The sequence below is a fragment of the Sceloporus occidentalis genome, unplaced genomic scaffold, assembly GCF_023333645.1.
Source record: "Sceloporus occidentalis isolate IW3139 unplaced genomic scaffold, rSceOcc1.0.p SCAF_2, whole genome shotgun sequence".
Classification (NCBI taxonomy): domain Eukaryota; kingdom Metazoa; phylum Chordata; class Lepidosauria; order Squamata; family Phrynosomatidae; genus Sceloporus; species Sceloporus occidentalis.
Window position 1 is genome coordinate 111,923,185 of NW_028316982.1, and position 11,570 is coordinate 111,934,754.

The 11,570-nt window shown below is 38.9% G+C and overlaps 1 protein-coding gene across 1 annotated transcript in view; it reads left to right on the plus strand.

Moving 5' to 3' along the window:
- Positions 1-7,506, plus strand: part of LOC149318878 (poly(ADP-ribose) glycohydrolase-like) — a 91,027-nt gene extending 83,521 nt beyond the window's left edge. The window contains exon 19 of the mRNA XM_089510620.1: positions 7,177-7,506. The gene's annotated coding sequence lies outside the window, so the exon portion shown is untranslated. The remainder of the gene's footprint in view (positions 1-7,176) is intronic.
- The last annotated feature ends 4,064 nt before the right edge of the window (positions 7,507-11,570 follow it).

The window sequence follows — 11,570 nt, forward strand, 5'->3', positions numbered from 1 at the left end:
ATAATAGAGCCACTAAGACTTGGGAAAACATCACTGTGAAGTGGTTGAAAATTCTCCTTTCTTCCCTCATGCTACCACGGTACCACAGAAAAGCCAGCTCTTAAATTTGCTATTTTCACTCTCTGCTCCAGCCCAGCAAGAGGACCAGTCACAGATTTCCCATGGTCACCTGATCTGTCACAAATGCAGCATGGCAAATGTCATTTTGATTAATATTTATGAGCCATGGCACTCCAGTGTTTTAAATATAAAAGCATTGATGGAAAGAAATGTGTGATGGCTACAATACAAACTTAAAGATACAACTACCTTTATATTAATTTTGGGGGGATATGATAAATGTTAGGATCCATTTGCATAATTATCGAGTAGCATGTCACCGTTATTTGCATTACTCTAAAAAGCAAAGCTTTCTTTTGATCTGTCCTTTTATGGGATCTTTCTCTCTCTCTCTCTCTCTCTCTCATTTATTTATTCTGGTCACATTTGTATTTGCCTTCCATATACTTCTGTCAGACTCCTGTGTGTTCTGAACAACCCTAATCTCAAGTTACTTGGTGCTTTGAGGCTGTCATCCCCATGCTACCCATGATATGTTCTTTGTACTTTTTGTCATTTAGGTCTTGTCCATTCAAACTACAGTTGGCCCTCCTTATCCACAGATTCAAGCATCCGTGGCTTGAAAATGCCAAACCTTGAGTATTCACGGATTTTATTATCCACAGGGGATCCTGGAACCAAAACTCCAGCGGATAACAAGGTCTCACTGTATATATCTGGGACAGTGCAAGGGCTGTACCATCACACATCACTGGCACTAAACCCTTTTAACTTTAGCAATTATAACAAATCTTTAGATCTGAGTCCCTTTGTAGTCCCAACTAGAGTAAACCCATTGGATTAATAGGATTTGCTTAAGTGTTGACTCACCAATTAAGAGTTCATGTTCTGAGTCTATTTTAGTTGGAAGTTTCAGGCCTTAGGCATTATTTTCTGTTTTTACTTGACTAACCAAAGTACTTTTCAAAATGTTTTTAAAATCTGCATAGCAACTTAAAAATAATTCATATTCTCAAAAGAACCTGACTGCAAGCTAAGCAAGCAGCCATTATAGGGATAGAGATAGGGGTGGGATGGAGGTTGGAGAACTATACAGTTGGCATGTAGCATATGACTAATTCATCTGGCAGGCTTTTCAATTACCTTAGCTAGCTCTGAAGTAACTCTTAAGTTTTCCAACACCTGATTTTACTGAAGGCAAATCTCAGTCTGGGCTGTACCATTTTAGATTACATGTGGGAATAATCCATAGAAAACAAAACAAATAGACAAGATTTGATGGAGCTCAGGCTTGAAGACTATCTTGAGATTAGCTTTTTGGAAAGCATACTTCTCACAGTGCATATACACATTTAGGAAAAAACTCAGCACTGCTACCTTTTTTCCTTCCACTTGACTCACAGCCTTAATTTTATTTTCTGTAACTGAAGACATTTCCAGGAGGTTGCATGAATGTGTGGTAATGATAGAACAAGTAATTTTTATCAGCCACCATCTCTGGACTCCTTTACCCTCAACTGGGTCTCTTCCAGCTGTATGATACATTGAACAACTATGTTTGAATGAGAAAGGATTGCTAAAAAGACAAATGAGTAGGTCTTAGAGCAAATCAAGCTTGATTTCTCACTAGAAACAAAGATGAATAAACTGAAGCTGTCATATCTTGGGCATATCATGAGACAACATGACTCGCTAGGAAAGACAAAGCTGGGTATAGAAAGCAGTAGGAAAAGAGGGTGATTGTATAATAAGAGGATTGATTTGATCAAAAAAGTCATGGCCCTGAGTTTGCAAGACTTGAGCAAGGCAGTTGATGAATGGGAGTTTCGGAGAGGTCTCATTCATAGGGTCACCATAAGTCAACGTTGACTTGATGGCAAATAACATCAAATAGGACACTGACAAGACATACCATTAGTTCACCCAGTTCTGTATTGTTTGTACTGAACTGTTGTTGGTTTTCCAGGGTTTCAATATGGGTCTTTCCCAGCCCTAATGGAGATGCCAGATATTAAACCTAGAATCTTCTGCAAGGAAAACATGTTTTGCCATAAGGTTGTTATGTGCCTTCAAGTCCTTTCCAACTTATGGCAACCCTAAGGTGAATCCTATCATGGAGTTTTCTTGGCAAGTTATGTTCAGAGGAAGTTTGCCATTGCCTTTCCCTGATGATGAGAGTATGTGACTTGCCCAAGGTAACCCAGTGAGTTTCCATGGCCGAGTGGGGAATCAGACCCTAGAAACCAGAGTCATAGTTAAATATTTAAACCACTGTGCCACTAGGCCTATCCCTTAATGTTTATAAAAGTGTTTCTTTTTTCCAGTCCTACAGGGATTTAAGACAAGGCCACCAAAAGAATCATTTTGTTAGAGTAACACTATCCAGAAGATCTGAGTTGGGTAAAATGAATTGGCAGATACTTGCCTAAGATATGGTAGCTGCATGCTCTAGTTGATCTGTTATAATATTAGTGCACCAATAACATCAATAGTAAAAAATGAAGAGAGAGCCAGCGTGGTGCAATGGTTTGAGCATTGGCCTGTAACCCTGGAGACCAGGGTTCAAATCCAGGCATGTAAACTCACTGGGTTACATTGGTCAAGTGACACACTCAGCCTCAGATAGTGGTAAAGGCAAATCCCCTCTGAACAAATCTCACCAAGAAAACCCTGTGACAGGTTTGCCATAGGGTCTCCATATGTTGGAAATTACTTGAAGGGACACACAAAAATACTTTTCAAAACATTTAGAAAATCTGCACAGCAACTTTAAAATAATTCATATTCTCAAAAGAACCTGACTGCAAGACACACGGCAACAAATAAGTAACTCGTAAATTCAGCATAAAATGACCCTTGCCAATTATTTCATCTCTCCTTAATTAACAGTTATATAATCTCAAGGTAGGCTTACTGTTGAACATTAAGAAAACAAAAATAATGACTACAGAAGATCTACAAAAATTCACCCTAATGAGAGCACTGAAATAGTCAGAGTTCCCGTACCTTGAATCAAATATTGATCAGAATGGCAACTGCAGTCAAGAAATAAGAAGCAGACTAGCATTGGGAAGGGCAGCTATGAGAGAACTGGACAAGTATAGAGACATAATTCTGAACACTTAAGTGAGGATAGTCCAAGCCATTGTATTCGCCATCACCATGTATGGATGTGAGAGCTAAACAGTGAACAAAATTGATATAAAATTAACTAATTGGAGAAGAGTGGTGAGGATACAGAAGACAAACAAATGGGTTCTAGAACAGATTGGGCCCAAACTCTCTCTGGAAGCCAGGATGAATAAACTGAGGTTGTCAAACTTTGGCCACATCACGAGGAAAAATGAATAATTAGAAAAGGCAATGATGCAAGGAAAGGTGGAAGAGTAGTAGAAAGAGAGAAAGACCAGATGTCAGATGGTTAGACACAGTCAAGGAGGGCCTGGGCCTGTAGGAACTTTGCAGAGAGGTTGAGGACAATTTTGAGATGTCTTTTCCACAGGGTCACCATGAGTTAAAGTGGACTTGAAGACAGTGAACAACAACAATCTTAGTTGAACTGGGAATGTGGGTTGTGCAGATATGGTGGGATCTGATGATCAAAATGTTATTAGGACAGGGGTTTTCTGGTTTTTCTTTTTAACAGAATGCAGACAATTTGTTGCTGAGGTTCAGTTTCAGGTAAACATTCTCAGAATAGACAAATTCAGATTTTAAAGAGATCTCTCTCATGGTCATCACGATATTGTGTAATAATGGAAATCGTTATATTTATATTTTACTCTTCATCCAGCTATGGAGAGCACAGTTACATACTACAGTGGACCCTTGTTATATGCTTGGGTTTGGTTCCAAGATTCCCTGTAGATAACAAAATCTGTGGATGCTCAAGTCCCATTAAATATAATGACAGAGCAAAATGGTGCCCCTTATAAAAAATGGAAAATCAAGGTTTGATATTTGAAATTTATACTTTTTTTGAACATTTTCAAACCATGGATGCTTGAATCTGTGTATAAAAAATCTGTGTATAAGAAGGGCCGACTGTATACAATACATAGTAAACCCAATTTCTTCTAAGGTGTCTGCTTTTGCATGCCATGACTAGTTTTACAGTTGACTGGGCAGAAGAAGACGATTTAATGACATCTCTATTTATCTATCTTATCTGTGTCTCATCATGCCCATCTGAACTCTTAGGAATGAATGGGCTAAAAGAAAACCCAAACCAAATTAAACATAGGGGACTTTTAAAAAAAATAGCTGATGCAGAGCCAAAGAGTGATGAAGGGATCAGTGGATCTAGATTGCCTCAGACCAAGCTGGCATTAATGTGAGACTGAATAAAGAAGGTAGCTTGCTACTTTGGAAAACGAGAGTATAACAAATTATCAGTTCAGATTTTGTGCATCTCCTGCTTTCAGCTTGTTCCTTGTGATTATACATTTCTGTTCTGTGTCCATAAATATTCATGTGTAATTCTTTTCAAAAGCTGGGTAATATCAGAAGCAGGTTGGAGCGTGGGCCCCCTGTTCAGCTCTACCACCAGCAGGATGTTGCCAGTGGTTGCTCCTCTCCATAGCTCCTTCCTCATCGCTGTTTCTTTGTAACCTTTAAAAATCTCTTTCCTCCCCCCTAAAAGGGTGAATGTCATTACCTGAAACCAAACGCATCAAGCAGAAACTTGGGTGTGTGTATGTGTGCAGCATTTAGGATTCCCTTTTAAAATTATTAAAATAAGCACCTGCTCTTTAGAAATGTAATCTCTGTGGTGGCAGCTGATGGAGAACTGGAGTGGCATAGAAGGGCTTCATTTTCTTTTCATGTGTTGCTGCTATCAGAAGCTTGTGTGATTCTGCATAGGACTGGGATCATAGGACTGTTTTTACTGTTTGATTAACGACATGTACACCGCTTTGATCATTGGAAAAGCGGTTTATAAATAAGCATTTATTATTATTATTATATTCTAACAAAATTCCTATTAGTTGGGTGATGTTGCTTACAACATGCTACTTTGGAAAGATATGACTCTGGTTATCAATAGATGTAATGGAAAACCTGTCCATGATCCTATTTAATCAAATACCTGAACATTTAAAAATGGCCAGGGGTGTAGATATTGTCTCTTATTACTACCACAAGCTGAAGAACATATGAAGAATCACATGTTAAAGCCTTCACCTGCTTTAACTTGCTACTTCAATTTAAACGGAAGCTGGCCAAATACCTATGTTCCGATTTTAGCTGTATTGTCTATTGAGGTTGGTTGGTTCAAAAATTCTGGTTTTGTTGTCCTGTGCATTGCCTCCTCATAGCTTATAGTAATAACAAATTCTAAGAATAAGGCTATTGATTTGGGAAGTCAACTGGTTAGAACCCAGAGATTTTTATTTAGTTAGTTATTTAGTACTGTAGAATGCAATCATTAGTAAAATAGCAATAACAAGCTGTCATAAATGGTTTAGTATTCACCCTCTGGTTCACTGCCCTGGTGGTTTCCTGTAGAGATTTTCCAATATTAGACTGACTGTAAGAGTTTTTTAAAAAATGCCTGTCAAAACATACTCTGCCCATTCTATTAAGCATATTTTAACAGGATGGACATGTTTCATAAAAATTTGCCATCAAAAGTAGTTACTGTAGCTTTCTGACATTCCTTCGACTTAAACGACTGTATATTTATGGACCTGTTATGTACCAAGCCTAATCTTTGCTAATTTATCATAGCTTAAGTGAATGCAACCTATGAGCTGTATGTGAGCCATCTCTTACTCATAGCTCCATTACAGCATCGCCATCAATTTCTGGCTAACCAAGCTGTCTCCCTGTGATACAGGCTTATTTGCAATCTTGGGCGAAGTGACACTTGGAGAACAGTTGAAAGAGATCCAGTATGTTCAGGTTACTCTTCCTGTGTAAGAATTATACATATAAATTATGCAAGTAGCTAGCTGCACATGTGTTCTCTTTGCACAAATCAGCAGTAAGTTATTATATATCAATAATCATTAAGCAGTAGTGGTTCTAGTAGTTTAAATACTAAATCTCAATAAAATGGCACTGTTCATTGCTTTGTGTGTACTATTGTGTAGTTCAGACATTAAAGACATACAGTTTAGGGACCGAACAGAAAGGACAAAATAAAGCTGCTTCAGGTCACTTTGAAGGTATGCTGTTTAAATGATGCATGCATCCTAAGAGACCAGAAGCCACACCAAAGTCTAAGTCCTAAGGACTGGAGAGCATCTTTGGTGCAGCTTCTGGACACTTAAGATACATGTGTCATTTAAACAGCATACCTCCAAAGTGACCCGAAGCAGCTTTATTTTGCCTTGTCTGTTCAGGCCCCTAGTTAAGACACAAGTGTTACAGTCATGCTTCCACAATGACTTCTGCCTATTTGGACTGGAGCATCATGAATGCTCCTTCCAGACAAAGGAAAATAAAGGGAATGATTAACTTATTGAGAGAAGGGGGAGTGACATCTCCAGGCAACCTAAGGAAGAGGGATGCTTTGATTGCGATTCCCTGCATGGCAGGGGTTGGACTGAATGGCCCTTGTGGTCTCTTCCAACTCTATTATCCTGTGATTCTATAAGATACTGAGGACTGAAACATAAAAGGCAGGCATTATCTAGACTCCTGTCTCTCACTAATAACATTGTATGTTGATGCTTCTTTGCTTCCAACTTTTTTTTGGGAGGCGGTCATTGCAGAGACTGAAATTCTCTTACTGACTCACAAATGACCGAAGATCTCTGACAATCCGCTTTCCTTCTGCATCTGCCCCCACTCCATGGATATGTAGTGGCTGGTGGGGAACAGAGGATCTCTGTGAAGTATTTGCCTATAATCATGATGCATAGTGATGAAGGATTTTTCTACGATATCCTAGGGATCCTCTGGAGGTGCTGGAAGATGATGCTGCCATTGTACATCTGGCTATAGTCACATAGATGGATATTTCTCAGTTCTCCCCTGCTCCACTGAATGGGAGCAACTGCAGGAGAGTGAGCCATATGGGAGGAGGACCTTTTGTAGTTCCACCATGGTGAAATCTTATGCTATATTTCCTGATGTAGAATCTCCATCTCTCTCTCTCTCTCTCTCTAGACCACATAACTGCCTGATGTAAGCCAATGGCCTAGTTTGTTGCGTCTTACTCTAGAACACCTCCGCTACTCTTCTGAAGCCTTACACTAAAGAGGAAGCTCAGAAGGGAAGCTTGTCCACCATATTTGCTCATTGGGGAATCCATAGTAAATCCCAGGGTGCTTTGGGTAATATAGTAAGGGGTGAAAACCTGTGTGTTAGATTCAATACAAATAGTTTCTACTTTTGTTGGATCTGAAGAGCGTAATGCACGAAGCTGATCACCCATACTATAGCTACTGGAACTCAGAATACAAGCTAGAGTTAAATGAGTAAAACTGCAGTGCAAGCAGAGTTTTTGTTTTTGTTGTTTAAATTGAATTATATTAATTAAACCTTCATAACAGCAGTCTAGTGTTCTTGAAAACATGAAGAATTTTCTTGGAATTTCAAGCTTGACCAACAGCAATAATTCTTCAACATTGCTAACCCTGCAAACACCTTTTTTGTTGTTGTTATGGTGCATTAATTTACAAAATTAAATGTTAAGAAAGCTGCTTGGGAAAACTGTATTCTTCTGTTAAATGACACAATATTTCCTTGTTCAACCAGCAACTGATTGGATTTAAAACAGAATGTCACGAAAATAAATGGGAGTAATTGCGTATATTCCGTCTGTTTCGCTCTCTCCTTTTCCGTCCAACAAATACTGTTATTAAATTTTGTGCTAACTCTGTCATCAAAAGGTTCACACTGGAAGGTAATTACACTGCTGGAATTTGAAGCCATTATTTCTGCTGTTGCCTGGGGAATTTTCTGAAGAAATAATATTCATAAGGTGCCAGGAGTATGGATTTAGTAACTTCATCTTTGTCACAAAGCCGGATTTATATAAACAAAATGGCATTTTCATTCATAATTACCTGACCTTCTACAAATACAGGTTGTGAAGGAATACAGTCAACCCTCCATACCCACAGATTCCTTCTCCACAGTTTCAACCATCCAAGGCTTGAAAATATTCAAATGAAATATAAATTCCAAAAGGCAAACCTTATATAAGGGACACCATTTTACTATCCCTTTATATTTAATGGCGCTTGATCATCCACAGATTTTGGTATCCATGAGGGGTCCTGCATCGAAACCTCAATGGATACAAGGATATTTTATAGTCTATGGACATTTGTGAATAGACTGGGGGGAGTGTAAGAAACATTTTTGAGATACATTTTTAGTCCGGCTTGTAATATATTATCTTGGGAGAACGGGACTGGTTTCTTGTCTCCCGGATGGAAGATGAACACAAGGAGATACCCACAAATCTGTAATAATATCTAAAGAATAAGAAAAATGACTAAGAATGTAATAACTACAGCCACTGAATGTGAGGTATGAAAAGTGAAAAGCATATGGTAGGCAGAAAAAAGCAATGGTAATGTGAATTTTATGAAGGCTGTTGGTGCTGGGCAGTTAGATGAATGGGAAAAATCATTGGAGGAGCAGTGGAAAAGGAGGGAAGAGCTGCTGAAAGGAAACACAGGCCAGCAGAGCAAAGGAGAGCCACTGAAGAGAAAGGATAAAGAAAAAATGTCTGAGCGATGAAGAGAAAGAGAAGCCCTGGCCAGGAAGAAATGATGACACACAGGAGTAGTATTCTGAGGAACTGGGAGAGGGAGTGTCACTGTTCTGGGAATCCTTTATAATCAATGGTGGTTAGGGCTAGCATTAATCTGTACTTGGACTGTGTGTTTCATTGCATTTCTACTCACTGAAATTCAGATTCTTTTTTAAAATCAATTGTATTGAAAATAAAAATATAACATACATACAGTAACAACATTTAAACACAATGCTTACTGCCTTTCCATTGCAACTGGAGAGAATAAAAATTTCCCCATTATAACATCTTTCCCTCCTTAGTACCCCTTGTTGCTAGTAGCTCTGGGTAACATTCTCCATCATTCTTTCCCCCCTGTTTCTTTCATGCGCCTCCACATAAAATTCTCCGTCTCCTTCTATTCTTTCTCTTATACTCTTTCTACACCTCTTCTTTTTCTTCTCTTCTCCTACCTCTTACTCTCCAGCCTTCCTTTCTTTCTCCTTCCCTTCTCTAATCTACGTACTCGCTCTCCCGTTTTTCCGTGCTCAAACTTTCTATCTACATGTCAAAAAACCATCTTCTCCTTCAAGTTGTTTTTCTGACTTATGGTGACCCTAAGGCAAACCTACCATGGGGTTTTCTTGGCAAGTTTCTTCAGAGGAGGTTTACTGTTGCTGTCCTTTGAGGCTGAGAGAGTGTGACTTACCCAAGGTCACCCAGTTGGTTTACATGACCAAGCTGGGATTCAGACCCTGGCCTCCAGAGTCAAACATCCAAACCACTACACCACACTGAGTCTCTATCATTAGTACTATCTATAAAACTTTTGTGTATGCTAATGTACACAGAACTGGAGGGGAATGGTCAGATTATCTATCTGATATACATAAAGAAGAACCAGTTCTAGAAAGTGCTCCATACAGCACTGTAGCTATTGCCTTTAAAATGTAAGAAATGATTTTAAAAATACACACAGCAGGATTGCTTTTTCATAGCGGAACCATCACATTACTGTGATTGTTGTAGTGTATTCACTATGTGTGCAATGTTCCTCATAGTTCTCCTAAAACTCATATATTGTGTGCCTTTCTTTTCCTCTGAATTCTCGAATACTGTATATTAATCTCATAATGCCAATTCTTTGTTGTCTGTTGTGATTTAAATACATATCAAATATTTATGGCACCAGTGAATAGCTTGTGGTCATCTCTACTTACAATTCCTCAGCCACTTGGGCCTGTATGTGTGTGAAACACCCTGGTTTTCACCCAGCCATTCTAGGCATTTTAAATCATGATCACAATATATTTTATAATAGGCATGGAGAGCCTTTGACTTACTTACCATATTAGACATACCACAATACCTTGCCACTGGCTATGCTGACGAAAGGCTGATGAGAGTTGTAGGTCAAAACATTTGGAGGACCAAAGATTCTCTATACCTGCCCTAGAAAAACAATCACAAGGAAGTACAAATACTTGTCTTGTCAGTATTCACAATGAGTGTCCTTCGTCAATATAAACTTTTCTTTAAGCTGGATACTCAATATTTAAACACTAAAACTATTTTTCTTTAATTTTAAAATTATTTTATTCAGTTTAGTTTGGAACATCAAATCTTTGGCCTGTGTGCTATTGGTAGTCCCAGCTAGAGTACGCCCATGGAATTAGTTGGATGTTAATAAAGTGGTTTGCCTCTATTAATGTATGTAAAGTATGGGGGCCATATGTCCAGGAAACAGTTTCATTGGAAGGTCCATGGAGGAATCTGTCATGGTGGGCATGCTGCTATGCTAATCCAGTCTTCCAAAGTTTTTCAAACCAGCACTGAATTGTGATGACAGTTGGAGACTTCCAATGCTGTGCTATCATGAACAAACATAAAGTTTAGGAGGCCTTCGTGGAATATTTTGTCCCTGTGTGCTATCTTGGATGGATAGAAGTGTCAATAATGTGTTTGGATTACAATGTGTGCCAAAATTTCTGGGGGGAAATTCTGAACCACAGTTCACGAACCCTTGAGCATGCCCACTACATATGCATCCATGTTCCTTTAATGGGGTGGCCTCTTCACCAAAAGGGAGGGAAGGCGATGCATACATGAAACAATTTCACAGCGGTATAACAACACTTATGCACTACTTTGCATGCTATTTCTTTAATTTTAGCAGATGTTTTAAAAGGCTGCTGTTTCCATGTCCTATTCCAGCTTGCCTCTGCTTGTTGTTGTGTGCCTTCAAGTCATTTCCGACTTAAAGTGACCCTAAGGCAAACCTATCATGGGGGTTTCTTGGCAAATTTTTTCAGAGTGGGTTTTACCTTTGCCTCCTCTGAAGCTGAGAGTGTGTGACTTGCCAAGGTCACCCAGTTAGTTTCCATGACTGGGCAGGGATTTGAACCCTGGTTGCCAGAGTTGTAGCCCAATGCTCAAACCATTACACCACACTGGCTCTCACCTCTGCTGTGTAGACAATTATATCTTCCTCTCCCACTGCTTTTAAACCATAATTTATTAATCTAATAGAAACATATGACAAAAATTCCATTTCTTATACTGGCTTGCAGTAAAGAGAGATGTTTGAAGTTCCTAGTTATGCTTGATAGCCAGGTGGAAGTTTTGAGTTATATGTTTTTGAAGAAAGGTGCCCAAGGAGCACTTCCAAAACTGTTGATTCACACAATTGGCTGTAACATTTTCTTTGTAATGTGGGACCTATAAAGCAAATGTAGTGTGGAAAAAAGTGTTGGTAGTCTAGTCATTTCACCATTTGTTTCAGCAGCACCCTGCTATGATTCTGAAAATAACAATA